The 26,823-nt window shown below is 39.5% G+C and overlaps 4 long non-coding RNA genes across 6 annotated transcripts; all 4 read left to right on the forward strand.

Annotated features, from left to right (window-relative positions):
* The first annotated feature begins 12,446 nt into the window (after positions 1–12,446).
* On the forward strand, positions 12,447–14,315 carry LOC115571441 (uncharacterized). Of its 2 annotated transcripts, XR_003981930.1 has the most exons (5): positions 12,447–12,476; positions 13,115–13,237; positions 13,371–13,486; positions 13,687–13,702; positions 14,070–14,315. It is a non-coding gene; the product is annotated as an uncharacterized LOC115571441 (long non-coding RNA). The 2 variants fall into 2 exon arrangements; XR_003981929.1 differs by lacking the exon at positions 12,447–12,476 and having other exon boundaries at positions 13,076–13,237.
* Positions 14,316–15,806: 1,491 nt separating this feature from the next.
* On the forward strand, positions 15,807–17,072 carry LOC115571442 (uncharacterized). Its single transcript, XR_003981931.1, has 4 exons — positions 15,807–15,899; positions 16,033–16,133; positions 16,431–16,446; positions 16,815–17,072. It is a non-coding gene; the product is annotated as an uncharacterized LOC115571442 (long non-coding RNA).
* Positions 17,073–18,805: 1,733 nt separating this feature from the next.
* LOC115570760 (uncharacterized) lies at positions 18,806–19,989 on the forward strand. The gene is made up of 4 exons (XR_003981812.1): positions 18,806–18,899; positions 19,033–19,148; positions 19,350–19,365; positions 19,731–19,989. It is a non-coding gene; the product is annotated as an uncharacterized LOC115570760 (long non-coding RNA).
* Positions 19,990–21,711: 1,722 nt separating this feature from the next.
* Positions 21,712–25,931, forward strand: LOC115570761 (uncharacterized). 2 transcript variants are annotated; one of them, XR_003981813.1, is made up of 4 exons: positions 21,712–21,822; positions 24,976–25,091; positions 25,292–25,307; positions 25,673–25,931. It is a non-coding gene; the product is annotated as an uncharacterized LOC115570761 (long non-coding RNA). The 2 variants fall into 2 exon arrangements; XR_003981814.1 differs by lacking the exon at positions 21,712–21,822 and adding an exon at positions 24,743–24,842.
* Positions 25,932–26,823: the final 892 nt, after the last annotated feature.

The following is a 26,823-nucleotide window of genomic DNA, read 5'->3' on the forward strand; positions in this document are numbered from 1 at the left end:
CTTCTATAAGTTCTTTTGAATGCATGGTTATTGTAAAGATTTGTTCTATTTTGAGGCAAACATTTTGCTTCCCATCTCCAATTATACATTTGATTTTCTTATAACACAAACATTAGTCAGAATGTTCTCAAAAGCATCCCGTATAACCAATACAAAAAAATTAAAAAATCTGGTATTGGCCAATAAACCAATATTAACACTGTAAAGTCGCAGCACAACTGGCCTGAAGTGGATCAGTGGAGGTTCAGGTGTAGCTGAGGGGCCTTTTCTGCTCTTATCTGCTGATGGAGCTGGCTGTCTGGGATGGCTAGTTTCTTATCTTCCATGGACCACTAATATCCACAGGGGACCAACACCGTTTGGCACCCTGAAATCCTTTTTTCCCTGCACCGGATGGGAAATCAGCCTGGGTGGATCATGGGGGCTTCAGACATGGCTGCCATATGGCCCCTCTTTATTCTCTGTGGAGTTCAGGCCTTTGGGATGCCCGGCATCTAAAAGCACACCAGAGATTTTGACAATATGTGCCGTGACAAAAGGCATTTTGGCAGTTTTTATGTTGTCGTTGGCACACCGCTGAGATCTATTTGCATTTTTCATCACTGAAGAGGCGACTGTAGACACAAGTGTATAAAACGGGGGCTCGTTCAGATTCTAACGGATTAGTGTTGTCAGTGATTGACTCTTGTATCAAAATCTCAAGATTTTTTTTTGCCTTAGAAGATTTACAGTCAGATTGTTTGTGCAACCGCACACCATGCCTACAATAAATGATGACAAATATTAAGTCAGACAACTTTCAAAATGATTTAGACAGTCTATTTTGAGAGCACTGTGATCCTTGCTCAGCTGAGTGTTGCCATGTTTATTACAGTATATATATGTGTGATGTCCAGGTTAGTGTGTTACAGACAAACAACATGAGGACACAAAATAGTCCATGAATCAGATATTGACAGAAAGGTGATTAGAAACTCATTTCTACTCCAAAAAGCACCTTAAAACAACACAAGAGCGTGACAAATCATAGAAATTAATAATAATGAAGTACATTCAGGCATGTTGTCAACAACAACTTATGACGCTCAATTTTTCAAAATAAAACAATTAACATTTAATATTATTTCTGTTGCAGCTTAAAGGTAAAGGTAACTATGTAGTTTTGGGGTTAGATATTGTAATCAGAAGAGAGAGATCTAAAATGCCCAAACAAGATAAATAAACAAACTCTCTTTGTTTTCATGACTGAATAAACAAACTGACCTTAAAGGACAACACCATTTCATACTGTTATACTTTGTTTATATACGGCGGACCCTGCCACCTTTCTAGCGTCACACAGTGTTCTGGGGACCTTATGTTCCCCTTAGAAAAGATTGTTTATTCAGTTATGGAAAAAAATATATATATTTCAGAGTTATTATTATTACCTCATGAATATTGTAAATATTGAAATTCTCAGTTTGAGTTCCCTCTCCAAAACTAGATAGCGCCCCTTTAAATGTGTAAATGCAGATAAAACAGGGGTCACATCTTTCAGGATTGATTGACATGGCATTTTATAAATAATGAAAAAAGGAAATGGGTGCACTACTGTATGTGGCCAGCGGAGGACATGCTTTCCTCAGACTGGGAGAAGGGGAACATATAGCTTTATGTAGCCTGCACCTACCCAGTGTCACCCAGCAGCGAGATCAGACTCAGATTTAGTGTCAGTGCACATAGTAAGCACCAGCAGAACAAAATGCAGCTTAGGAATGTGCAAACAAAGGCGCATATACATATATACGTATGAAAAGAAAAACAAATGTATAGAATGAAAAATGAAGTGATTGGCAGGTCACAAAAGCATGTACAAAATGTGTCAATAATCTAACTATGATAAATAAAGTTTGGACAGCAATCAATAAAATGTTCCTTTTTTTTAAATATTTTTTGTTGATTCTGGGTGCAGATGAGACCTTTAGAAATCCGACCCCACACTCCGAAACGCCCAACTTTTTCCCACGCAGGTGTAATCCTCGGTGAGCTGAACCCACCGCCGCACATTATGTTTATGACGCAGGCTGAGAGACCTCCATCGAACTTTCTTTATGAACCAGATTGAGGACAATTTTCCTGCTGAAAGGTGGTCTACCTGGAAGGCCGCGGCTCCCTGCCAGCTGCATGTCATTTCTATCAAATGTGGCCGGGGTCTGTCAATTAAGAAAACACAGGGCAATCTGTGGCTGCTGAAAGAGATCCCCTTGGCCTGCTCCCAGGCTGAGAGACGGCCTTTTGTTCCCAGGCATGTCTCACATACTTTCAGAGCCCAGATAAGCTCAGGCTTCATGAAACCCTGCTTTATATTTGCCCACTGTAATGTCTCTGTGGGGTCAGGGAATATGGGGAAGCACTGTCGGCGAAAAAGGTAATATCCCCCCTCCCACACACACATTATGGGGTCAGGAATAGAAGCCACAGGTTAGGTGGTCCTGAGGCCTGGCCAGGGGGGACTTTTTTCGCTGAATGATCCTGCCCACCCTCGATCCTTTTCTACCTCTTTCATACCGCAAACTGCCAAACAAGTGGGCAGCTTTAGCCGCTTCGTGAAATCGGATAAACAGGTATACTCTATGCTTGGATCTGCCACCGCGGGGGGGAAGGGAATTTGTTTTAGTACCAGCCGGACCACCCACGGAGAAGTAAACAGGTACATCAAGGTGGGTTGAAATATAAGTAGAGGGGAGGGGGAGGTCCGAGGCTGGCAGGTAGGGGGATCAGAGGCGACTGGGACCTCTCGATGACTTGGCTTCCCGGTTTTATCATAAAATATGTAAAAGGACGAGGCTAAAGGTAAATACCAGGAATTCTTTTTAGAAGCTATTCCTACCTGGATCGGACTTATACCTTACTTAGGTTGTAGAAAACAAATGTCTAGCTGTGTTTTCGTCATTGTTTGCTCCTGTCAATTCCTGTCAAACTGTAAATGTTTCCGTTTTGTCGGGTGTTTTGCAGCCAAGACTCTTTGATTCGCAAAGGCCAAAGTCAGACTTTATCACGTATAAATAGCGAGGAAGTCTTAGTAGGGCGGAGGGCACGTAGGGAGTGTAACTTAAAATACTTATTTTAACCCATGCTACTATCTTTATCTAAACCTAACCACAATGCGACTATTTCACACCGTTAACCATGTTTGCTTCTCTTACCATGACGACCAAGGTCACCCGAGTATGGATTTGCTCTCCACTGAAGGGAATGGGAAAGATGTATGACAACGCAATGTACATTTCTGCAAACCATGGACATGCTAAAACTCTACAATTCTTTATGTTGCATTTTACCATGTCTTTGGGTCCAATTTGCAGTTCTATGTTGTGAGGACGCTGTGCATATGGTCTGGTAAGGATTGTATTTACAAACTACACTCTGTAAGGGTTGGTAAAAGAGCACGTTTTTCCGTAGCCTATGGCTGGAAAATGTTCTGAAGTTTAAAAATGTCCACTCGTCTCTCACTTGGCAACCTCAGTGCTTTTGCTTCCTAAACATAACCAAACTGCAGTTGTTTCACAGTGTTAACCCAATGCTTATTTCTGTTACCATGAGAATGAAGGTCACATGACAGTGGGTCTACTCTCCACAGAAGTGAATAAGAAAGACTTTTCTGTATGTGCTGCGGTGCACACAATTTTAGGTGTCAGTTTGTGTTATCCATACGCAGACGGAGGAGATCAGGTCGTTTTTTTGTTTTGAGATATTGTAGGGGTTCAGTGTTGTAATCGCCTTCTCTCTCGTCAGTAAATCAAAGATGCAGGAGTAAGGTTCAAAGTCCAGTCAGGACGTGGATCACACAGAGAACAAACTCCTACCAACTGTCCATAAAGGACTGATTCACACTTGAGGTTGTAGTTCTGTTTTAACATTTCTTTTTTGAGTTTTCAGACCGTCGTTTCAGTTATTTGCACCTACTGCTTATTTCTGCTCTTACCCATGCCCTCATTTATGACTGTCATTGTCAGCAAACTGCCCCTGAACCCCTCTGTCTGCATGTGATTCTGTTATATAAAAAATACACAGAGTACATTAGAGTGCTTTAATCGGGTGCTGTTTTTGTGGTTTGGGCCAAGCTCCTTAGTTCCAATTAAAGGAAGTCTTAATGCTACAGCAGTGGTTCCCACCCTCTGGGTCGGGGAAACTCCAAGGTTTCCCAAAACAAATCAGAGGGGGTCACAAGATTATTAAAGAGGGAAACTAAGCTCATAAGCAGTGATAAGGACTCACAGGTAGACATGGTGTGAATCCAGCTTTGTGGAAGCAGTTTGAGAATACAGGGAAATACCCTGTTTCAAATTGACCGTGCCACCTAGATTAATCGATCAGTCGATCAAAAGAGAATTAACCAACAACTGGTTTGACAAGAAAGTGATCATTTCAGTGTTTTTTATTGCAGTAATTGCAAATATTTGCTGCTTCTTGCTTCTAAAATATGAATATTTTCTGCTTGTTTTTGTTAAATATGATGTTTTCTGGTTTTGGAGTGTTTTTTGGTGGATGTCACTTTGGGGTCTGGGAACCATTTCATAGACTAAATGATTAATTGGGATAAGGAAAAATAACTGTTAGTTGCAGCGAACACATCAGTTTCTGTCCTTACTAATGCTCTTGTGACTGAACGGGAGGAAAATCTCTGCAGCCAAAATCTTGTGAAAAGCCTTCCCAGCAGTGTTTAGCAACATATTAATGCGCCCAGATTGGGGAATTAGATGCTCAACAATATTGTGATGTTGACGTGCACACGTCTTTTTTAGTCTTTTGGCCATGCAGTGCATGTTGGGTATTTGTTGTTCAGTGTATTTTCTTGTGTTAATATGTAAATAATGTGTTGAATCTTTCCTTAAAATGTACATTGAATGGTGCTGTTTCTTCTTTTTTTCTCTTAAATGTCAGCGTTGGTTATACAGTAGTAGCCTACGCAGTCATTTCCTTCATCATTGTCAGCAAATTGTCCATGCAGGAGCGAAGGTATTTAACGTCCGGCCTGGGTGTGGTTCCATTAGATAGCTTTAAGACCATGCTGAGTGCTCTTGAAAATTAGTTTTTTGGCAACTTCCTAGGATGCACAGCTCTCCCAGCGAGCCACCAAGGCTTTTGTCAAGACTGCGCTGGTTTAAGCTCGCAGCTTTTCAAGCCTCCCATTATGCCTGAGTCAGTCGGGCAGAAAGCGAAAGAGCCTTTTCTGCAGTCATGTGGGCATACTGGCATTATACACAGTTCAGTATTAGATATTTGTGAGTCATATAAACAGAAGGGAGGGCACCGAGGCTTCTTGAGGGGGGGGGGGAAAAACTTTATAATTGGGGAGTTATATAAGTGTCTAAATCCTCCTCCAGGGATTTAATTTTTCCCCCATTGTGTGTTGTTGAAAAGCAGGAAGACCTCACAGCAGAGGTGACAAATCCTCTGACATAGAAATCACTGCGGTACATTTTAAGGACTGTAAATGAAGTCTTTGAGTGTTCAGGTAGTTAACCGCCTCCCACTGTGATGCTTTGTTTAAGATTTCTGCAGTATTTACCAACAACTAGCCAATTAAAACACGTTCGTTTGTTTTTTTTTAAATAGATTTTTCTCTTTACGTGTATGCCAATAAACAGATAGTTTGGATGTTTTACATTGGGAGCAGAAACCAGATTAATGCAAAAAAAAAAAAACATACAGTAAAAATTGAGTGGAGCAACTGGAATCCATCATATTTAAACGGCATGTGGTTAGATCTTTGTGTTTTGCCTCGACAGCGCTGCTCTAAATGTATTTATGTTACCCCTTTTCCTCAAATCGTCCCACTTTTTGAGTCTCCTCGAGACATTCAGGTCTATTTAGCCTCATGCACCCTTGTGTAGATTTGTTATGGTTCTCTTCTTCCTTCCTGTAGTCTCCCCCAATTATAAACTGTATAGATTTCCCCATGGTGAGTCCCTGTCCTCTCTTCACATCTACAGTGTGCGTGTGTGTGTGTGTCCATGAGCTCGTTGTGTGTGTGTGTGGCTCCCTGTTGGCCCAGATGCTGGGCTGTGTACAGTGTGTAAATCTGGGGCTAGTCGGGTCGCTCAGGCATGACCTGGACTATGTCGGGCCTTGTCTTCTGAGTGCCTCCAGCAGTGTTCCCCTCCTCAGCTCCGACCAGCCAGCCTCGCAAACAAGGATTTAGGTCATCTTGACCCCCCCACCCCCCCACCCACCCGCATCAGCAGCCAGTTTGTTAACGTGACTCTGAGTCACTGCTTCTGATGATCTGCGGACGTGGAGTTTAAGGTGTTTACCGGTGTTGTTTGCCTCGTGGCTACACATCTAATTCTTTATCAGATGTACTTTGTTGTGTTTTGTTTAAGAACTCTGCACATTATGATCCTTAGTCTGGTTGTTTCATCAAGCCTGGATTTGCATTTGTATACCTGCAAAATGATACGTTGTGTATATACAGTATATATTGTACGTATACACGATCCAGTAATTATTTAACCTTGTCCATAGCCTGATATCTCTCATGTTCTCACCTGCGTTCAGGTGCTATGCACCTAATAAACGGAAAAGAAGTGCAAACTGCCCTCGAGCAAGAGTCTCATATCCCCCTCATGCTTTTTTATGATTCTTTAACTGTTTCATTATTTCCAGGTTTATTGCACAGTAACCTTGTTTCTGTTGTTGTTTCTGTGTTTTCTGTGACCATTATCATGAGGTGTTGTTTCTTTTTCTTGTTTGTGTCCTTGTGTTTCTTGCTCTCAGGTCGCTTTCTGAAAATGAAACTACCTGATGAAATGAAGACGATTGATTAGTATAAATAAATGAATTAAATACATGCATTACATCCCAAAAGCCTCGAAAAGTGGAGGAGACAAAGTTAAAACTTACAACCGTACAACCCCCTGATGAACTAAGTGAATTTTTTCTCACAAACATTTTTTACATACTTTAATCCCCCAATTTCTCGCTCTGTCCTGCTGCCACTGTATTGTAACAGAATCAGTGGGTTAGCCTTTAAAGCAACATTATGTAGAAATTGGCATTTTGTGCAATTTGGCGCCCCCCACAGTTTCAGAGTGCAACACCACTGTTGTAGATAAAAAACCCAGGTCTGTAACTATTTGTCAGATGTAATGTAGGTGCTAACTACAAAAAAAAAAGTGATGGGGGACAGAGTGGCTGAGTCAGAGACACCATTCACCCTGTTACAAGACACTGTGGCATAAACATGATTTTGAAGCTGCTAGTCTAAGGTGAAAAACGTACATGATGATGCTTTAAACCCTGCAAAATATTATCGCTTTGTGTTGTGATGAATGTTCGAGCACAAAGTTTCTTCTTTAGGCGTCCAGCAGAAGCAGCCTGTGGATTAATACGTCTAATTGTGGCGAAGCTCAGGTGACCCCAAACACACCCAGAAACCTATTTGTCGTTTATGATGTGTCCATCTTTGTGGCTGTGGATTGAGCCGCTGTTGTTGCGGACAAAGTGACGAGGGACAGAGACACCACCGACAGGACACAGGCACATTTTTAACTGGTGACATTTCAATCTGTCATAGCAGGAACAGTACAGGTATTACTAATTAGTTATCTGGCTCTGTAACAGTTTGAAAGTGATGCACAATACAAGCTAAATGGATCCGTCACTCATTTTACTATTTAAATCTTTTTTTTTTTTCCTGCTGTTGCATCTGTTTTGTTGTGTTTCAATAAAAATACGTGTTTGGATGTTAGAGTTATAAGGTGAACAACATGTTTTGTGCCTTGTATTAACACATTTCTACGTGCACACGTTTGTTTTTATATAACTGATTGACTTGTTTTGCTTGTGCCTCCCTCACGTCCACAGATACTGCCGCACTTAAAGTGTAGAGTGTAGAGGCCTGTCCTAGAGCCCGGCGCAGCAGTTCAACATTTACATGGTGCCTCTGAAATCAGATTATGTATGGGTTCAATTGACTTAATGGATTTGAAGAGACTAGATCCTATTAATGAATAGGCTGCCCTACGGCACTGCCCCGACCAATAGCAAGCTAATCTGGCATGCAAATTAAATCCTGCCTCAATATGCCTGCCCGTTTAATGCCATCCATTACACAGTTTCACTTATTTATATATACTATTATAAAAAGGATAGGCTTATAAACAAACTGAGGGAGGGGGTTTGTCCAGTAAATGGTGCTGTGCTTGCTTGTTTCCCTGCGCAGTGGCCCCCGGGGCCGGTGGAGGGAGCAGTGATATTCACTGTCGTCTCAATGACAGTCACTGACAATGGGGCTGCCTGTGCTGTGGGAGGCATAGACTTACACTCACACCTATCCTTAGATCAGTCCGCCTTTAATAATCACAAGTATTTCCAACCTGCATATTTGTTATTACAGAATTTTCTGTGTGCTTTTCTTAATGAGCTAATAAAAATGTCACCATTAGACGTTGATGTTCATGTCAAATTTGAACGTTTCATACGTATCCTATCATCCTTTCCACAACGTTTATCTTATAACAGTCAAATTACATGCATGTGTCTGTATGTGACAGCTAGGAGAGATGGCTAAAAATTTAGGGGGCTGCTGTTCTTTTCCTCTCTCAAACAACAAAACTCTGTATTTTTAAGTTAGACGTATGGACGCGTTCCAGCTGTGAGTTCTGGCAACAAAACTGGGAACATTTTGTGACTGTTGGGACTGTTTTGATCTGCTTTTGTGCCAACGACGCCAAGTATTTTTGGGAAATTTTCAAGCCGTCTTTACGGCAACAAAACCCGATAATTTTAACATGATGTCTGGATGTTTTCAAGCCATCTGAGGCAAAAAAACTGGATATTTTAATCAGAATTCAGGACATTTTCGAGGTGTCTTTGCGAGGTGTCGGGACATTTTCTTTGCAGTCTTTGTGGCAACAAAAACGGGTATTTTAAGCCAAAACATAATCTTCTCCTAACCCTAACCAAGTGATCTTTGTACCTAAATCTGTCCAGACCATAAACACAGTGTTATCACAACATACAATTGAATAGTAAAGAAACAAAGATTTGAAACACACAGGTTCAACATATAATTGATTGCCCAAACCTACAGTGTCAACATTTGTTCTGCCGATTGCGCTGTGTATATGATAATAATAAAGCGTTTAAGGCGAGATTTTGATCCATTGCTGATTTGATCGTGTTTGAAACAATTTAATCTCCTGTGCCATCGTTTTCACTTCCCAGACTCACCACTTTCAGCCCACCGTGCTGCGGGGAGATAAATGATTTGTGGGCTGAGGTGTGTATTGGAAGTCATAATCTGGCACATGATCACGCTGAAGGCTGAGCGGGTCGTCTGCTGAGAAACTCCGGCGCTTCGAGCCTCTTTGGTTCTGCCAGGCTCTTCATGCCTGGTTACCTTAGAGCCTGCTTTGTTAGTGTCGGAGGGAATAGGGGTCAGGGAGAGGCCAGATTTCACCTGACCCCTCCTGAAATATTACAGCCTGGTTTACTTACGTCTGCAGCTGGGGAGGAAAAGAGGGGGGGTGGGGCTGGTAGTGAGAATCTGATGAGGGGTTTCTCCACTGATCGGGTTAAATCATTGCTCTACAAGTATAATTTCAGTCAATCCCCTGAATCGTACTGCCCACGCATGTTTCCTTGCAGCCTGTAGTCTCATGTAGCTGAGGATCAAAGTCTGATTCAATCTGGTTCAACCACTTTCAGAGCATACTTCAGCACAAACCGGCCTTTTTTTGAGCAAAATTGAATGAGACGTGAATTGAATATCTTCTGTTTATCTGACACGGGTTCCCTGACAAATATAAATAAATAAAGGCTTCCCGATGCAGGTATGCTTGAGTGTGTGCACCTCATTTCAAGCACAATTAACTTGAAATGGAGTGCTGCAGGATCAATAGTCCCCATTTGATCCAGGGGGGGTCTGTCACTCCATGGAAATGGCACACATATGGTAATACAGCCAGCTTAACAACAACTTAGAGGATTTACTGTTGCCGTTTTTCAGGCCAACGTGCATAACAAACAGTGGGCCACTCTTGGGAGCCATCTTCTTTTATCTCGGCTTCAATTAATCTTAAAGAGAGATACCATTTAAAGCTAATGAACAGCGGGCGAAACTAATGCATATTGATACAAAGAGGTGAAAGCATCAGAGTAAGGATTTTGTGTAATATTCAGAGCCATAGGAGGGGATCCATGTCGCGGGAGTCGTCGCTATAGGCAGCCCGGCTATAGTAGCAACATAAAAAGATAAATGAACACTGAATGACCCTGACGTAGCCCCTGTTCCTTCATCATATAAATAACAAAAAGCAGAGCGAATAAAGCAGACTGTGCCGGGGCCAATTCCCCAACGGGTGCTTATATGAAATTCAACTTTCAAGCGTTCTCCCTGCTCAGAATGTGGCATTTATTTGCAGGACTCTGTTTCAATTTAAAGGGAATGGCAGCTGAAGGAGGCACAGGGGACAGTGTCTCATCACCGCCACTTACCACTCTTATAGGCCTGCTGCCGGGGAGGAAAACCTCAGCAGGCAGCTCCACTTAAACAGTGAAGACCTCCACCAGTCAATGTAATGTGCAGGGGGGGCTCTGATAGCCTCATATTCTCAGTCCTGTTTGAGTGTGTGGGTGTTTGTTTGTGTGTTTGTAGCACACTCTGAGGTCTGTAGTGTTAAGTGGAACATATATTTTTGTAATGGCTATTCATATTTGACTAACAAAGGTTTTGTCTGGTTAGAGATATTTTTTTTAATTAAACTGGTGGCTGCAGTAGGTAGGATAATGGTGCTTCCAAGTTTTCATTAAATTAAAGAGACATTTGCAAATCAAAAAGAAAACTAAACTAAAAATACTAAATCTAAAAATCCACAAATCTGATGTTATTGCAAAATCCTGTTATGTTATTGTTATCTTACTGCAGTTTTTAATATGCTTATCTTTTTTTTCTAGCCATGAGCTAGATGAGACGATTAATACTGCTCTCATACCTGTCAGTTAAATACAAGTCTATATCCAGCATAGCCTAGCTTAGCACAAAGAATGGTAACAGCAGGAAACAGCTAGCCAAATCTGCCTTACAGCACCTTTAAAGCTAACTGATTAATGGTTATCTTGCTACCAAGCTAGCTGTTTCCCCCTGTTTTCAGTCTTTGTGCTCAGCTAAGCTAATGCCTGCTAGCTCTAGCTTCATATTTCTAGTACAAACAAAGTGCTATCAATCTCCTCATGTATTTCATTTAACGGAGCATGTGCATAACCCATAACGTCAAATCTGTGAACTGTGCATTTAAAATAAAACCTAAGGCCAGTGGGCATTCCCTTAGCTTAGCTTAGCTTAGCTTAACTTAACGCAAAGGCTGGAAACGGCAGGAAATAGCTAGCCCGCCTCCGTCCAACAGTAACAAACTCTGCCCACTGATTATACCTATCTTTACACAGAGCCAAGCTACCTGTTTCCTTGCTTTCAGTCTTTGTGCCAAGCCAAGCTAAGCTAAGCTAACCAGCTGCTTATATGTCACTATTCTGAAATAAATCAGTTTATCTTACATAGAACTTTTGAAAAGTAAAGATTACAACATGCTTTATGATCCCGAACCTACATCCCAGCGTCAGTATGTGACGAGTTCAGAATGAGAAAAAAAATAAGACCTTTAAATATTTTAACTGTTGCTGCAGTGTCACCATTACATTAGATGATACAACTGGTCATTTACAATAGTGTGAGGTTGTGGAATTATAGAAAACATCAAAAGTCATTGTTGATGATTGACTGTTTCACATTTTAAATTGCAGGTCAGTGTAACCCAGGTTTAGTCATCCCTGTCTTCTCAAGTACAGCTGTTATAATTTTCAATCTGTCTGTCTGTCTGTCTGTCGTTCTGTCTGTGGGAAGACTTTGCCAACACGATAGCATCACAACTGTGTTAGATGCAGTCATAAAACTTCTCAGGTGTGCACATGAGAACAAAATGAAGGCCGAGTTCAAAGATGGATGTTGTCCGAGCCATGAGTGACGGCCCCTGTCTAACTGTGTGATATTTGGGTTTAGTGGACGAGTAACTGAGTGGTTTTGTTTGTCTTTGAAGGTGCTTGAGGAGGACATAGCAGTAGACAGCCATATCACAGAATGTACTGTAATGTTACAAGACTTAACAAAAAACTTTTTTCAAATTCTACAAAGAGGAAGTTGATCTTTGTTACTTTGACTTCTGAAATACCATGTTTGTGCTTCAGTTGCTGATGAAACTGATAAATCACTTCCTTAGTTAGGAAACATCAAGCATTGTCATTACATTGCATTACATTACATTATTGTCGTTATTTTCATATACTAAAAATAAAGTTTTTGAACAACTTACGTTAGCAGTAGCAGGAAGGCTTGAGGAGCAGTCCACCGTGACTCTCCTGCCTGTTAGGTCACACTCGGGGATCAACATTTTGGTCTGCCATGACGGCGGCGCACCGGAGATGCTACTGCTAACGTGAGTTGTTCAAAAACTTTCTTTTTAGTAAAGTCTGTGTACGCAAACAATGTTCTCAATGCTCATGTTCATGTGTAGAGACCCTGGTGATACTGCGAGCAAAGTTTCATGTTGTGTCGAGCCTTCTTAGTGTTTTAAAAATAGTGATTTTGATGCTAGCGTAAAAGTGCCCGTAGCACTCCATTGAAAATTAGCTTGCCCGAAAGCGAAACTACGGTAAATCTTAAAAGTGCCTCTTTCGTTGTAATTATGCTTTTACACGAAGGTTTGACTCATATTCATTCACAAATAAAGCCTTGGTTGCTTTTTGGCGAGAGTTTCACTTTAAAGCAGGAGGGAACGGCGCTATATGTGACAAATTACTTTTCTTCTGAGCAAAAACATCACACATTGTCTTTTTATTCATATGAAAAGTGATAGGACAGAACTTCTAATGTCCACATTTTGTGAGGCCACAGAGCCGGGGCACGATAAGTAGTGCTGTGTAACTTTGTGTGACTGTGAGGACAGTGAAATGTCCTGTCATTACAAAGAGAGTTTAGATCAACATCTGATCATGTGCAGAACTTGACATTGCAAAACACACTGAGTAATACAGAATGACTGGATAAGATTATTCCATCTCCATCCTTATAAAGAGACGGGTAACTCACGACTGCTCAGCAGAGACGTCCACATCACCTCTGGATCTCACATCGCCTCACTTTGCTGTCCGTGACACCAGTTTTTTTTCTCGACCTTGACAAACAAGCTGTGGAAAGGTGAGAAGTCAATTTGATCCTGATGTTACTTTAATAAATGCATAGTCTTTAAGATGAGATGTGCTGAGCTTTGACACTGGTGAATGAAGTCAGTGAATGATTCTGGATGTGGCCACTGTGATTTGTTCCTCAGGATGAAGTGCGTTATGATCCTTCTGGTGTTGACGCTGGTCGTCCTCATGGCTGAACCCGGGGAGAGTTGTGTTTTGCCTCGCCGACCTCAATATTCCGGTCAGCAAATATTGCAACGTAAGTCACAAATGTTGAGTTGAGTTGACGTTAACGGATTGACCTCTGATAGCTAAAATCTTTTATTTAGTCCTGGCACCTCGGATAATAAACCTAAAACTAAGTAAAGTGCGCATCATTAGTGTTCTAAATGCAAAGATTTTCAAATGTGATGATAATATACTAATGTTTACCTCATTTTCATCTTTTTTTGTCTTTAGGACGCGTTGTTCGCCTGTAAGTATTACTGAATATTTTCTGTTGATTTCAAAAAGACAAATGAAATAAATAAAAAAAAAATAATTATGAAATGCCTCAAACCTATCAAACATCGCAAGCATCAGTATTAACCAGATTCCAAGTTGATGTCTTCAGGTACCTTATTTTGTAAATGTAAATTCATGATGATAATACAGAGGGCAAAGAAGCAAGTCGACACATTTCAGAAGCTGGAATCAGTGAATTTATGTCATTTTTGATTGAAAATATATTGCAAAATTATTCAATTCTTAAAATATTTGTCAATTAAGATTCTGTTTAACAAGCCTTGTTAATACTTTGACTGATTTCTCTCTTTTGTTCCTCCTTCTCTAACTTGATATAGGATGAGATTGGGAAGAACCCAAGATAAAGTGGCCGACGACACATTGATGAGAGACTTTGAGGAATGAGTCTGTTCTTGATTTTGAAGATATGGTTTGAGCTATATCTTTGTGCTCTGCAAAGCAACAAATAATTAGATGAGTTAAGATGAAGCTCTTGAGATGTAGTGATTTTAGTCAGGTTGAAAAATTTAAAATTGCTTGATAGTGAAAACTATCCTACTGAATAAAGCTGCATCACAAAAGACCGTCTCTGTGTTGTGGTGTTATTTAAGTGAACATGTGCTTGTAATTTTATTGATGATGATCAAGAACATCGTTTCTTTCTCTTTCTGAATGTACTTGTGTCTCTGGTAAAGCAGCACTTTGGAAATGATTCAATTCTGACATTTCCTCCATCAACGGATGAATCATTTGGTCTATAAAGCATCAGAACAGCAGTCAAAATAACAATTTTACAAGTGCCCAGATGATCACTGTGTAAATGTCTCTTTTGCATACGGTCCAACAGCCAAAGACATTCAAGACACTATAATGTGAAATGATGAAAAAAAGAGAAGTAGTAACCTGAGTTTCATGTCATTCGGACACTCCAATGTGGAGATCTGCAAGACTTACTGTTTTGAGCAAAATGTACAGCAAGTTGTTATTTAATAACTTGAGTTTTCTTTGGAATATCAACCATTTTTTTGATAAGTTTTTGTCAGGAGGGTCCATAGATGCGGTGTGCAAAGTTTTGTGCAAATAGGTGAAATTGCCTCAGAGGAGTCCGAAAAAGTAGGTTTGCGACATTTCGCACATTTTCTTAGTTAGGAAACATCAAGCATTGTCATTACATTGCATTACATTACATTATTGTCGTTATTTTCGCACCCTAACCTAACCCAACCTCAGGAATCTTAGAGGCCCAATATTACGCCCAAGAACACGTAAGTCACAACTGTTCATACATACTGAGTTGATGTTAACAGATTGACCTGATGTACACAAACAGCAGCCAACTTTAGTCTGAGATCAACAAATCACACCTGACCGTACCAGTCAGAGGTAAATGTTTGTATTAAGTAGATCTATTTCTTTCTCTTTCTAAATGTATTTGTGTTTCTACTAAGGCAGCACTGATGCTTTGAAATGATTGAAAAATTGAAATGATTAAATTCTGACATTTCCTCCAGCTGTAGTTCACAAAGAGCGTCCTGATGAGGGAGTCTTTATTTTACAGGTGGGAGAGGGAATAGTGGAGAACAGCAGCGATAGCTTCAGAGGTGGAGCTGTTGGGCTGGTAAGGCGTATTCCAGGGGGTCCAGGGTGTCCAGTATGCTGCTCTGAATGTGGGTCAGCACCACTCTCTCAAAACACTTCATGATGATTGGAGTGAGTGCTACTGGTGTACAATCGTTCAGGCAGGTAGGTGGGCTGTTCTTGGGAAGGGGGAAGATGGTTGTGGTCTTAAAGCAGGAAGGAACGGTGCTAAATGTGATGAAGTACTGTTCTTCTTAGCAAAAACATCACACATTCTCTTGAACAGTTATAGGACAGAACTTCTAATGGTCACATTTTGTGAGGCGACAGAGCTGGGGAATGACAAGCAGCCACTATGTAACAGTGAAATGTCCCATGATTACAAATGTGCTTGAACTTGACATTGCAAAACACATTGAGTAATACAGAATGACTGGATAAGATTATTCCATCTCCATCCTTATAAAGAGACGGGTGACTCACGACTGCTCAGCAGAGACGTCCACATCACCTCTGGATCTCACAGTGCTCACTTTGCTGTCTGTGACACCAGTTTTTTTTCTCGACCCTGACAAACAAGCTGTGGAAGGGTGAGAAGTCAATTTGATCCTGATGTTACTTTAACAAATGCAAAGTCTTTTAGATGAGATGTGCTGAGCTTTGACACTGGTGAATGAAGGCAGTGGATGATTCTGGATGTGGCCACTGTGATTTGTTCCTCAGGATGAAGTGCGTTGTGATCCTTCTGGTGTTGACACTGGTCGTTCTCATGGCTGAACATGGGGAGAGTACGAGTATTCCGTACAGCCAGCAAATATTGCGCCGTAAGTCACATGTGTTGAGTTGAGTTGACATTAACGGATTGACCTCTGATGTACACAAACAGCAGGCTGCTTTAGTCTGAGATCAACATATCACACTTGACTGTACTGACTTACTACAAACAACGTTGTTTAGCTCTGTGTTTAGCTAAAATATTTTATTTAGTCCTGGCATCTCAGATAATAAACCTAAAACTAAGTAAAGACCGCATCATTAATTTCCTAAATGCAAAGGTTTTCAAATGTGATGATAATATACAAATGTTTATTTATCTCATTTTCAACTTTTTGTTTCTTTAGGAGGCTTTCTTTTCTCGTAAGTACTACTGGATATTTTTCTGTTGATTTCAAAAAGACAAATAAAATGAATAAATAAAAAGACTTTGTTAAATGCCTCAAAGCTATCAAACATGGCAAGCATCAGTATTAACCAGATCCCAAGTTGATGTTTTCAGGTACCTTATTTTGTAAATGTAAAATCACGATGATATAATAGAGGGCAAAGAAGCAAGTCGACACATTTCAGAAGCTGGAATCAGTGAATTTATGTCATTTTTGACTGAAAACATGTTGCAAAATTATTCAATTATTAAAATATTTGTCAATTAAGATTCTGTTCATCGACCTCTGTTGATGATTTGGTTGATTTCTCTCATTTGTTCCCCCTTCTCTAACTCGATATAGATCCAGATTGGGAACAACCCAAGATAAAGCGGCAGACAATAAATTGATGAGAGACTCTGAAGACTGAGTCTGTTCTTGATTTTGAAGATAAAGTTTGAGCTATATCTTTGTGCTCTGCAAAGCACCAAATAATTAGATGAGTAAACATGAAGCTCTTAAGATGTAGTGATTACAGTCACAGCTCCAACTGATGTTGAAAATGTAAAATTGCTTGATGGTGAAAACTATCCTGCTGAATAAAGCTGTATTACAAAAGACCGTCTCTGTGTTGTGGTAATATTTAAGTGAACATGTGCTCGTAATTTCATTGATGATAATCAAGAACATCGTTTCTTTCTCTTTCTGAATGTACTTGTGTCTCTGGTAAAGCAGCACTTTGGAAATGATTCAATGCTGACATTTCCTCCATCAACAGATGAATCATTTGGTCTATAAAGCATCAGAACAGCAGTCAAAATAACAATTTTACAAGAGCCCAGATGATCACTGTGTAAATGTCTCTTTTGTATACGGTCGAACAGCCAAAGACGTTCAAGATACTATAATGTGAAATTATGAAAAAAAAGGGAAGTAGTAACCTTAGTTTCATGTCATTCGGACACACCAATGTGGAGATCTGCAAGACTTACTGTTTGGAGCAAAATGTACAGGAAGTTGTTATTTAATAACTTGAGTATTCTTTGGAATATCAAAATTCTTTTGATAAGTTTTTGTCAGGAGGGTCCACAGATACTGTGTGCGAAGTTTATTGCAAATCGGTGAAATTGCCTGGGAGGAGTTTGAAAAATGACATGTCGCAAATTTGTGAAAAAAGAAAAAGTAGGCGGAAATGGGTGTGGCCTACATCACAAGATTCAATGCACTTTCCTTGATTATAGCGCCACCTAGTGGTGGACATTATGTTACAAAACTTAATAAAAAACGTATATACAGTATATTTTTTCAATTCTACAAAGAGGTGTTTGACCTTTTTTACCTCTGACTTCTGAAATACCATGTTTGTGCTTCCGTTGCTGATGAAACTGATAAACCATTTCCTTAGTTAGGAAACATCAAGCATTGTCATTACATTACATTATTGTCGTTATTTTTGCACCCTAACCTAACCTCAGGAATCCTAGCAGCCCAATATTACGCGAAAGAACATGTAAGTCACAACTGTTCAGTTATACTGAGTTGATGTTAACAGGTTGTTCTGATGTAAACAAATAGCAGCCAACTTTAGTCTGAGATCAACAAATCACACCTGACTGTACCAGTCAGAGGTAAATGTTTGTATTAAGTAGATCCATTTCTTTCTCTTTCTAAATATACTTGTGTCTCTGCCAAAGCAGCACTTTGGAAATGATTCAATTCTGACATTTCCTCCAGCTGTAGTTCACAAAGAGCGTCCTGATGAAGGAGTCTTTATTTTACAGGTGGGAGAGGGAATAGTGGAGAACAGCAGCGATAGCTTCAGAGGTGGAGCTGTTGGGCTGGTTAGGCGTATTGCAGGGGGTCCAGGGTGTCCGGCTTGCTGCTCTGAATGTGGGTCAGCACCACTCTCTCAAAACACTTCATGATGATTGGAGTGAGTGCTACTGGTGTACAACGTTCAGGCAGGTAGGTGGGCTGTTCTTGGGAAGGGGGACGATGGTTGTGGTCTTAAAGCAGGAGGGAACGGTGCTAAATGTGATACATTACTTTTCTTCTTAGCAAAAACATCACACATTGTCTTTTTATTCATATGAACAGTTTAACGACAGAACTTCTAACGGTCACATTTTGTGAGGCCACAGAGAAGGGGAATGACAAACAGCGCTATGTAACTTTGTGTGACTGTGAGAACAGTGAAATGTCCCATGATTACAAAGTGAGATTAGATCAACATCTTATCATCCATGTGCAGAACTTGACATTGCAAAACACATTGAGAAATACAGAATGACTGGATAAGATTATTCCATCTCCATCCTTATAAAGAGAAGGGTAACTAACGACTGCTCAGCAGAGACGTCCACATCACCTCTGGATCTCACATCACCTCACTTTGCTGTCCGTGACACCAGTATTTTTTCTCGACCCTGACAAACAAGCTGTGCAAAGGTGAGAAGTCAATTTGATCCTGATGTTACTTTAATAGATGCAAAGTCTTTTAGATGAGATGTGCTGAGCTTTGACACTGGTGAATGAAGGCAGTGAATGATTCTGGATGTGGCCACTGTGATTTGTTCCTCAGGATGAAGTGCGTTATGATCCTTCTGGTGTTGACGCTGGTCGTCCTCATGGCTGAAGATGGGGAGAGTTGTGTTTTTCCTCCCTGGCGTCCATATCCCGGTCGGCAAATATTGCAACGTAAGTCACAAGTGTTGAGTTGAGTTGACGTTAACGGATTGACCTCTGATAGCTAAAATCTTTTATTTAGTCCTGGCACCTCGGATAATAAACCTAAAACTAAGTAAAGTGCGCATCAGTAATGTTCTAAATGCAAAGATTTTCAAATGTGATGATAACATACTAATTTTTTATCTCATTTTCATCTTTTTTTGTCTTTAGGACGCGTTGTTCGCCTGTAAGTATTACTGAATATTTTCTGTTGATTTCAAAAAGCCAAATAAAATGAATAAATAAAAATACTGTGAAATGCCTCAAACCTATCAAACATGGCAAGAATCAGTATTAACCAGATCCCACGCCGATGTCTTCAGGTACCTTATTTTGTAAATGTAAATTCATGATGATATGACAGAGGGCTAAGAAGCAAGTCGACACATTTCAGAAGCTGGAATCAGTGAATTTATGTCATTTTTGATTGAAAATATATTGCAAAATTATTCAATTCTTAAAATATTTGTCAATTAAGATTCTCTTTTAAAAGCCTTGTTAATACTTTGACTGATATCTCTCTTTTGTTCCCCCTTCTCTAACTTGATATAGGATGAGATTGGGAAGAACCCAAGATAAAGCGGCAGACGACACATTGATGAGAAACTTTGAAGACTGAGTCTGTTCTTGATTTTGAAGATATAGTTTGAGCTATATCTTTATGCTCTGCAAAGCAACAAATAATTAGATGAGTAAACATGAAGCTCTTAAGATGTAGTGATTTTAGTCACAGCTCCAACTGATGTTGAAAAATGTAAAATTGCTTGATAGTGAAAACTATCCTGCTGAATAAAGCTGTATTACAAAAGACCGTCTCTGTGTTGTGGTGATATTTAAGTGAACATGTGCTTGTAATTTCATTGATGATGATCAAGAACCTAGTTTCTTTCTCTTTCTGAATGTACTTGTGTCTCTGGTAAAGCAGCACTTTGGAAATTATTCAATTCTGACATTTCCTCCATCAACAGATGAATCATTTGGTCTATAAAGCATCAGAACAGCAGTCAAAATTACAATTTTACAAGTGCCAAGATGATCACTGTGTAAATGTCTCTTTTGCATACGGTCCAACAGCCAAAGACATTCAAGATACTATAATGTGAAATGATGAAAAAAAGAGAAGTAGTAATCAAGTTTCATGTCATTCGGACACACCAATGTGGAGATCTGCAAGACTCACTGTTTTGAGCAAAATGTACAGGAAGTTGTTATTCAATAACTTGAGTATTCTTTGGTATATCAAAATTCTTTTGATAAGTTTTTGTCAGGAGGGTCCACAGATACTGTGTGCAAAGTTTTGTGCAAATCGGTGAAATTGCCTGGGAGGAGTTTCGAAAAAGTAGGTTTGCGACATTTCACATATTTGCGAGAAAAAAAAAGGTAAATTCAACGCACTTTACTTGATTATAGCGCCACCTAGTGGTGGACATTATGTTAGAAGACTTAACAAAAACTTAAATACTTTATAATTTTTTTAATTCTACAAAGAGGGAGTTGACCTTTTTACCTCTGACTTCTGAAATACCATGTTTGTGCTTCAGTTGCTGATGAAACTGATAAATCATTTCCACAGTTACGAAACACCAAACATTGTCATTACATTACATGATTGTCGTTATTTTCATGTCCTACCCTAACCCAACCTCAGGAATCATAGAGGCCCAATATTACGCCCAAGAACCCGTAAGTCACAACTGTTCATACATACTGAGTTGATGTTAACAGATTGACCTGATGTACACAAACAGCAGCCAACTTTAGTCTGAGATCAACAAATCACACCTGACTGTACCAGTCAGAGGTAAATGTTTGTATTAAGTAGATCTATTTCTTTCTCTTTCTAAATGTGTTTGTGTCTCTGCTAAAGCAGCACTGATGCTTTGAAATGATTGAAAAATTGAAATGATTAAATTCTGACATTTCCTCCAGCTGTAGTTCACAAAGAGCGTCCTGATGTAGGAGTCTTTATTTTACAGGTGGGAGAGGGAATAGTGGAGAACAGCAGCGATAGCTTCAGAGGTGGAGCTGTTGGGCTGGTTAGGCGTATTGCAGGGGGTCCAGGGTGTCCGGTATGCTGCTCTGAATGTGGGTCAGCACCACTCTCTCAAAACACTTCATGATGATTGGAGTGAGTGCTACTGGTGTACAATCGTTCAGGCAGGTAGGTGGGCTGTTCTTGGGAAGGGGGAAGATGGTTGTGGTCTTAAAGCAGGAGGGAACGGTGCTAAATGTGATGAATTACTTTTCCTCTGAGCAAAAACATCACACATTCTCTTTTTATTCATATGAACAGTTTTACGACAGAACTTCTAATAGTCACATTTTGTGAGGCCACAGTGCCGGGGAACGATAGGTAGTGCTGTGTAACTTTGTGTGACTATGAGGACAGTGAAATGTCCTATCAACACAAAGTGAGATTAGATCAACATCTTATCATCCATGTGCAGAACTTGACATTGCAAAACACATTGAGAAATACAGAATGACTGGATAAGATTATTTCATCTCCATCCTTATAAAGAGACGGGTAACTCACGACTGCTTAGCAGAGACGTCCACATCACCTCTGGATCTCACATCACCTCACTTTGCTGTCCGTGACACCAGTATTTTTTCTCGACCCTGACAAACAAGCTGTGCAAAGGTGAGAAGTCAATTTGATCCTGATGTTACTTTAATAGATGCAAAGTCTTTTAGATGAGATGTGCTGAGCTTTGACACTGGTGAATGAAGGCAGTGAATGATTCTGGATGTGACACTTGTGATTTCCTCAGGATGAAGTGCGCTATGATCCTTCTGGTGTTGACGCTGGTCATCCTCATTCCTGAATCCTGGGAGCAGTGTGTTCTACCTAGCCAACGTAAACATCAAAATCCCAGTCAGCAAATATTGCAACGTAAGTCACAAGTGTTGAGTTGAGTTGACATTAACGGATTGACCTCTGATGTACACAAACAGCAGGCTGCTTTAGTCTGAGATCAACAAATCACACTTGACTGTACTGACTTACTTCAAACAACGTCGTTTAGCTCTGTGTTTAGCTAAAATCTTTAATTTAGTCCTGGCATCTCAGATTATAAACCTAAAACTAAGCAAAGGGCGCATCATTAATGTTCTAAATGCAAAGATTTTCAAATGTGATGATAATATACTAATGTTTATTTATCTCATTTTCATCCTTTTTTGTCTTTAGGACGTGCTATTTGCCTGTAAGTATTACTGAATATTTTCTGTTTATTTCAAAAAGACAAATAAAATAGATAAATAAAAGACTTCATGAAATGCCTCAGACCTATCAAACATGGCAAGTATTAACTAGATCCCAAGTTGATGTCTTCAGGTACCTTATTTTGTAAATGTAAAATCACAATGATATCATAGAGGGCAAAGAAGTAAGTTGACAGATTTCAGAAGCTGGAATCAGTGAATTTATGTCATTTTTGATTCAAAAGATACTGAAAATTATTCAACTATTAAAATATTTGTCAATTAAGTTTCTGTTCATCGACCTTTGTTAATACTTTGACTGATTTCTCTCTTTTATTCCCCCTTCTCTAACATGATATAGGCTGAGATTGGGAACAACCCAATATAAAGTGGCCAATGATAAATTGATGAGAGACTTTGAAGACTGAGTCTGTTCTTGATTTTGAAGATATAGTTTGAGCTATATCTTTGTGCTCTGCAAAGCAGCAAATAATTAGATGAGTAAACATGAAGCTCTTGAGATGTAGTGATTTTAATCACAGCTCCAACTGATGTTGAAAAATGTAAAATTGCCTTGATAGTGAAAACTATCCTGCTGAATAAAGCTGTATTACAAAAGACCGTCTCTGTGTTGTGGTGTCATTTAAGTGAACATGTGGTCGTAATTTCATTGATGATGATCAAGAACATCGTTTCTTTCTCTTTCTGAACGTACTTATGTCTCTGGTAAAGCAGCACTTTGGAAATGATTCAATTCTGACATTTCCTCCATCAACAGATGAATCATTTGGTCTATAAAGCACCAGAACAGCAGTCAAAATAACAATTTTACAAGTGCCAAGATGATCACTGTGTAAATGTCTCTTTTGCACACGGTCCAACAGCCAAAGACATTCAAGACACTATAATGTGAAATGATGAAAAAAAGAGAAGTAGTAACCTGAGTTTCATGTCATTCGGACACACCAATGTGGAGATCTGCAAGACTTACTGTTTTGAGGAAAATGTACAGGAAGTTGTTATTCAATAACTTGAGTATTCTTTGGTATATCAAAATTCTTTTGATAAGTTTTTATCAGGAGGGTCCACAGATACTGTGTGCAAAGTCTTGTGCAAATCGGTGAAATTGCCTGGTAGGAGTTTCGAAAAAGTAGGTTTGCGACATTTCACATATTTGCGAGAAAAAAAAAAAGGTAAATTCAACGCACTTTACTTGATTATAGCGCCACCTAGTGGTGGACATTATGTTAGAAGACTTAACAAAAACTTAAATACTTTATAATTTTTTCAATTCTACAAAGAGGGAGTTGACCTTTTTACCTCTGACTTCTGAAATACCATGTTTGTGCTTCAGTTGCTGATGAAACTGATAAATCACTTCCACAGTTACGAAACACCAAACATTGTCATGACATTGCATTACATTACATGATTGTCGTTATTTTCATGTCCTACCCTAACCCAACCTCAGGAATCAAAGAGGCCCAATATTACGCCCAAGAACCCGTAAGTCACAACTGTTCATACATACTGAGTTGATGTTAACAGATTGACCTGATGTACACAAACAGCAGCCAACTTTAGTCTGAGATCAACAAATCACACCTGACTGTACCAGTCAGAGGTAAATGTTTGTATTAAGTAGATCTATTTCTTTCTCTTTCTAAATGTGTTTGTGTCTCTGCTAAAGCAGCACTGATGCTTTGAAATGATTGAAAAATTGAAATGATTAAATTATGACATTTCCTCCAGCTGTAGTTCACAAAGAGCGTCCTGACGTAGGAGTCTTTATTTTACAGGTGGGAGAGGGAATAGTGGAGAACAGCAGCGATAACTTCAGAGGTGGAGCTGTTGGGCTGGTTAGGCGTATTGCAGGGGGTCCAGGGTGTACGGTATGCTGCTCCGAATGTGGGTCAGCACCACTCTCTCAAAACACTTCATGATGATTGGAGTGAGTGCTACTGGTGTACAATCGTTCAGGCAGGTGGGTGGGCTGTTCTTGGGAAGGGGGACAATGGTTGTGGTCTTAAAGCAGGAGGAAATGTGATACATTACTTTTATTCTTAGCAAAAACATCACACATTGTCTTTTTATTCATATGAACAGTTTAACGACAGAACTTCTAACGGTCACATTTTGTGAGGCCACAGAGAAGGGGAATGACAAACAGCGCTATCTAACTTTGTGTGACTGTGAGAACAGTGAAATGTCCCATGATTACAAAGTGAGATTAGATCAACATCTTATCATCCATGTGCAGAACTTGACATTGCAAAACACATTGAGAAATACAGAATGACTGGATAAGATTATTTCATCTCCATCCTTATAAAGAGACGGGTGACTCACGACTGCTCAGCAGAGACGACCACATCACCTCTGGATCTCACATCACCTCACTTTGCTGTCTGTGACACCAGTTATTTTTCTCGACCCTGACAAACAAGCTGTGCAAAGGTGAAAAGTCAATTTGATCCTGATGTTACTTTAATAGATGCAAAGTCTTTTAGATGAGATGTGCTGAGCTTTGACACTGGTGAATGAAGGCAGTGAATGATTCTGGATGTGGCCACTGTGATTTGTTCCTCAGGATGAAGTGCGTTATGATCCTTCTGGTGTTGACGCTGGTCGTCCTCATGGCTGAAGATGGGGAGAGTTATGTTTTTCCTCCCTGGCGTCCATATCCCGGTCGGCAAATATTGCAACGTAAGTCACAAGTGTTGAGTTGAGTTGACGTTAACGGATTGACCTCTGATAGCTAAAATCTTTTATTTAGTCCTGGCACCTCGGATAATAACCTAAAACTAAGTAAAGAGCGCATCAGTAATGTTCTAAATGCAAAGATTTTCAAATGAGATGATAACATACTAATTTTTTATCTCATTTTCATCTTTTTTTGTCTTTAGGACGCGTTGTTCGCCTGTAAGTATTACTGAATATTTTCTGTTGATTTCAAAAAGCCAAATAAAATGAATAAATAAAAATACTGTGAAATGCCTCAAACCTATCAAACATGGCAAGCATCAGTATTAACCAGATCCCACGCCGATGTCTTCAGGTACCTTATTTTGTAAATGTAAATTCATGATGATATGACAGAGGGCTAAGAAGCAAGTCGACACATTTCAGAAGCTGGAATCAGTGAATTTATGTCATTTTTGATTGAAAATATATTGCAAAATTATTCAATTCTTAAAATATTTGTCAATTAGGATTCTGTTTTAAAAGCCTTGTTAATACTTTGACTGATTTCTCTCTTTTGTTCCCCCTTCTCTAACATGATATAGGATGAGATTGGGAAGAACCCAAGATAAAGCGGCAGACGACACATTGATGAGAAACTTTGAAGACTGAGTCTGTTCTTGATTTTGAAGATATAGTTTGAGCTATATCTTTGTGCTCTGCAAAGCAACAAATAATTAGATGAGTAAACATGAAGCTCTTAAGATGTAGTGATTTCAGTCACAGCTCCAACTGATGTTGAAAAATGTAAAATTGCTTGATAGTGAAAACTATCCTGCTGAATAAAGCTGTATTACAAAAGACCGTCTCTGTGTTGTGGTGATATTTAAGTGAACATGTGCTCGTAATTTCATTGATGATGATCAAGAACCTAGTTTCTTTCTCTTTCTGAATGTACTTGTGTCTCTGGTAAAGCAGCACTTTGGAAATGATTCAATTCTGACATTTCCTCCATCAACAGATGAATCATTTGGTCTATAAAGCATCAGAACAGCAGTCAAAATAACAATTTTACAAGTGCCAAGATGATCACTGTGTAAATGTCTCTTTTGCATACGGTCCAACAGCCAAAGACATTCAAGATACTATAATGTGAAATGATGAAAAAAAGAGAAGTAGTAACCAAGTTTCATGTCATTCGGACACACCAGTGTGGAGATCTGCAAGACTCACTGTTTTGAGCAAAATGTACAGGAAGTTGTTATTCAATAACTTGAGTATTCTTTGGTATATCAAAATTCTTTTGATAAGTTTTTGTCAGGAGCGTCCACAGATACTGTGTGCAAAGTTTTGTGCAAATCGGTGAAATTGCCTGGGAGGAGTTTCGAAAAAGTAGGTTTGCGACATTTCACATATTTGCGAGAAAAAAAAAGGTAAATTCAATGCACTTTACTTGATTATAGCGCCACCTAGTGGTGGACATTATGTTAGAAGACTTAACAAAAACTTAAATACTTTATAATTTTTTTAATTCTACAAAGAGGGAGTTGACCTTTTTACCTCTGACTTCTGAAATACCATGTTTGTGCTTCAGTTGCTGATGAAACTGATAAATCACTTCCACAGTTACGAAACACCAAACAATGTCATTACATTACATGATTGTCGTTATTTTCATGTCCTACCCTAACCCAACCTCAGGAATCATAGAGGCCCAATATTACGCCCAAGAACCCGTAAGTCACAACTGTTCATA

Source organism: Sparus aurata, chromosome 20, assembly GCF_900880675.1.
Source record: "Sparus aurata chromosome 20, fSpaAur1.1, whole genome shotgun sequence".
In the NCBI taxonomy this organism is placed as follows: Eukaryota; Metazoa; Chordata; class Actinopteri; order Spariformes; family Sparidae; genus Sparus; species Sparus aurata.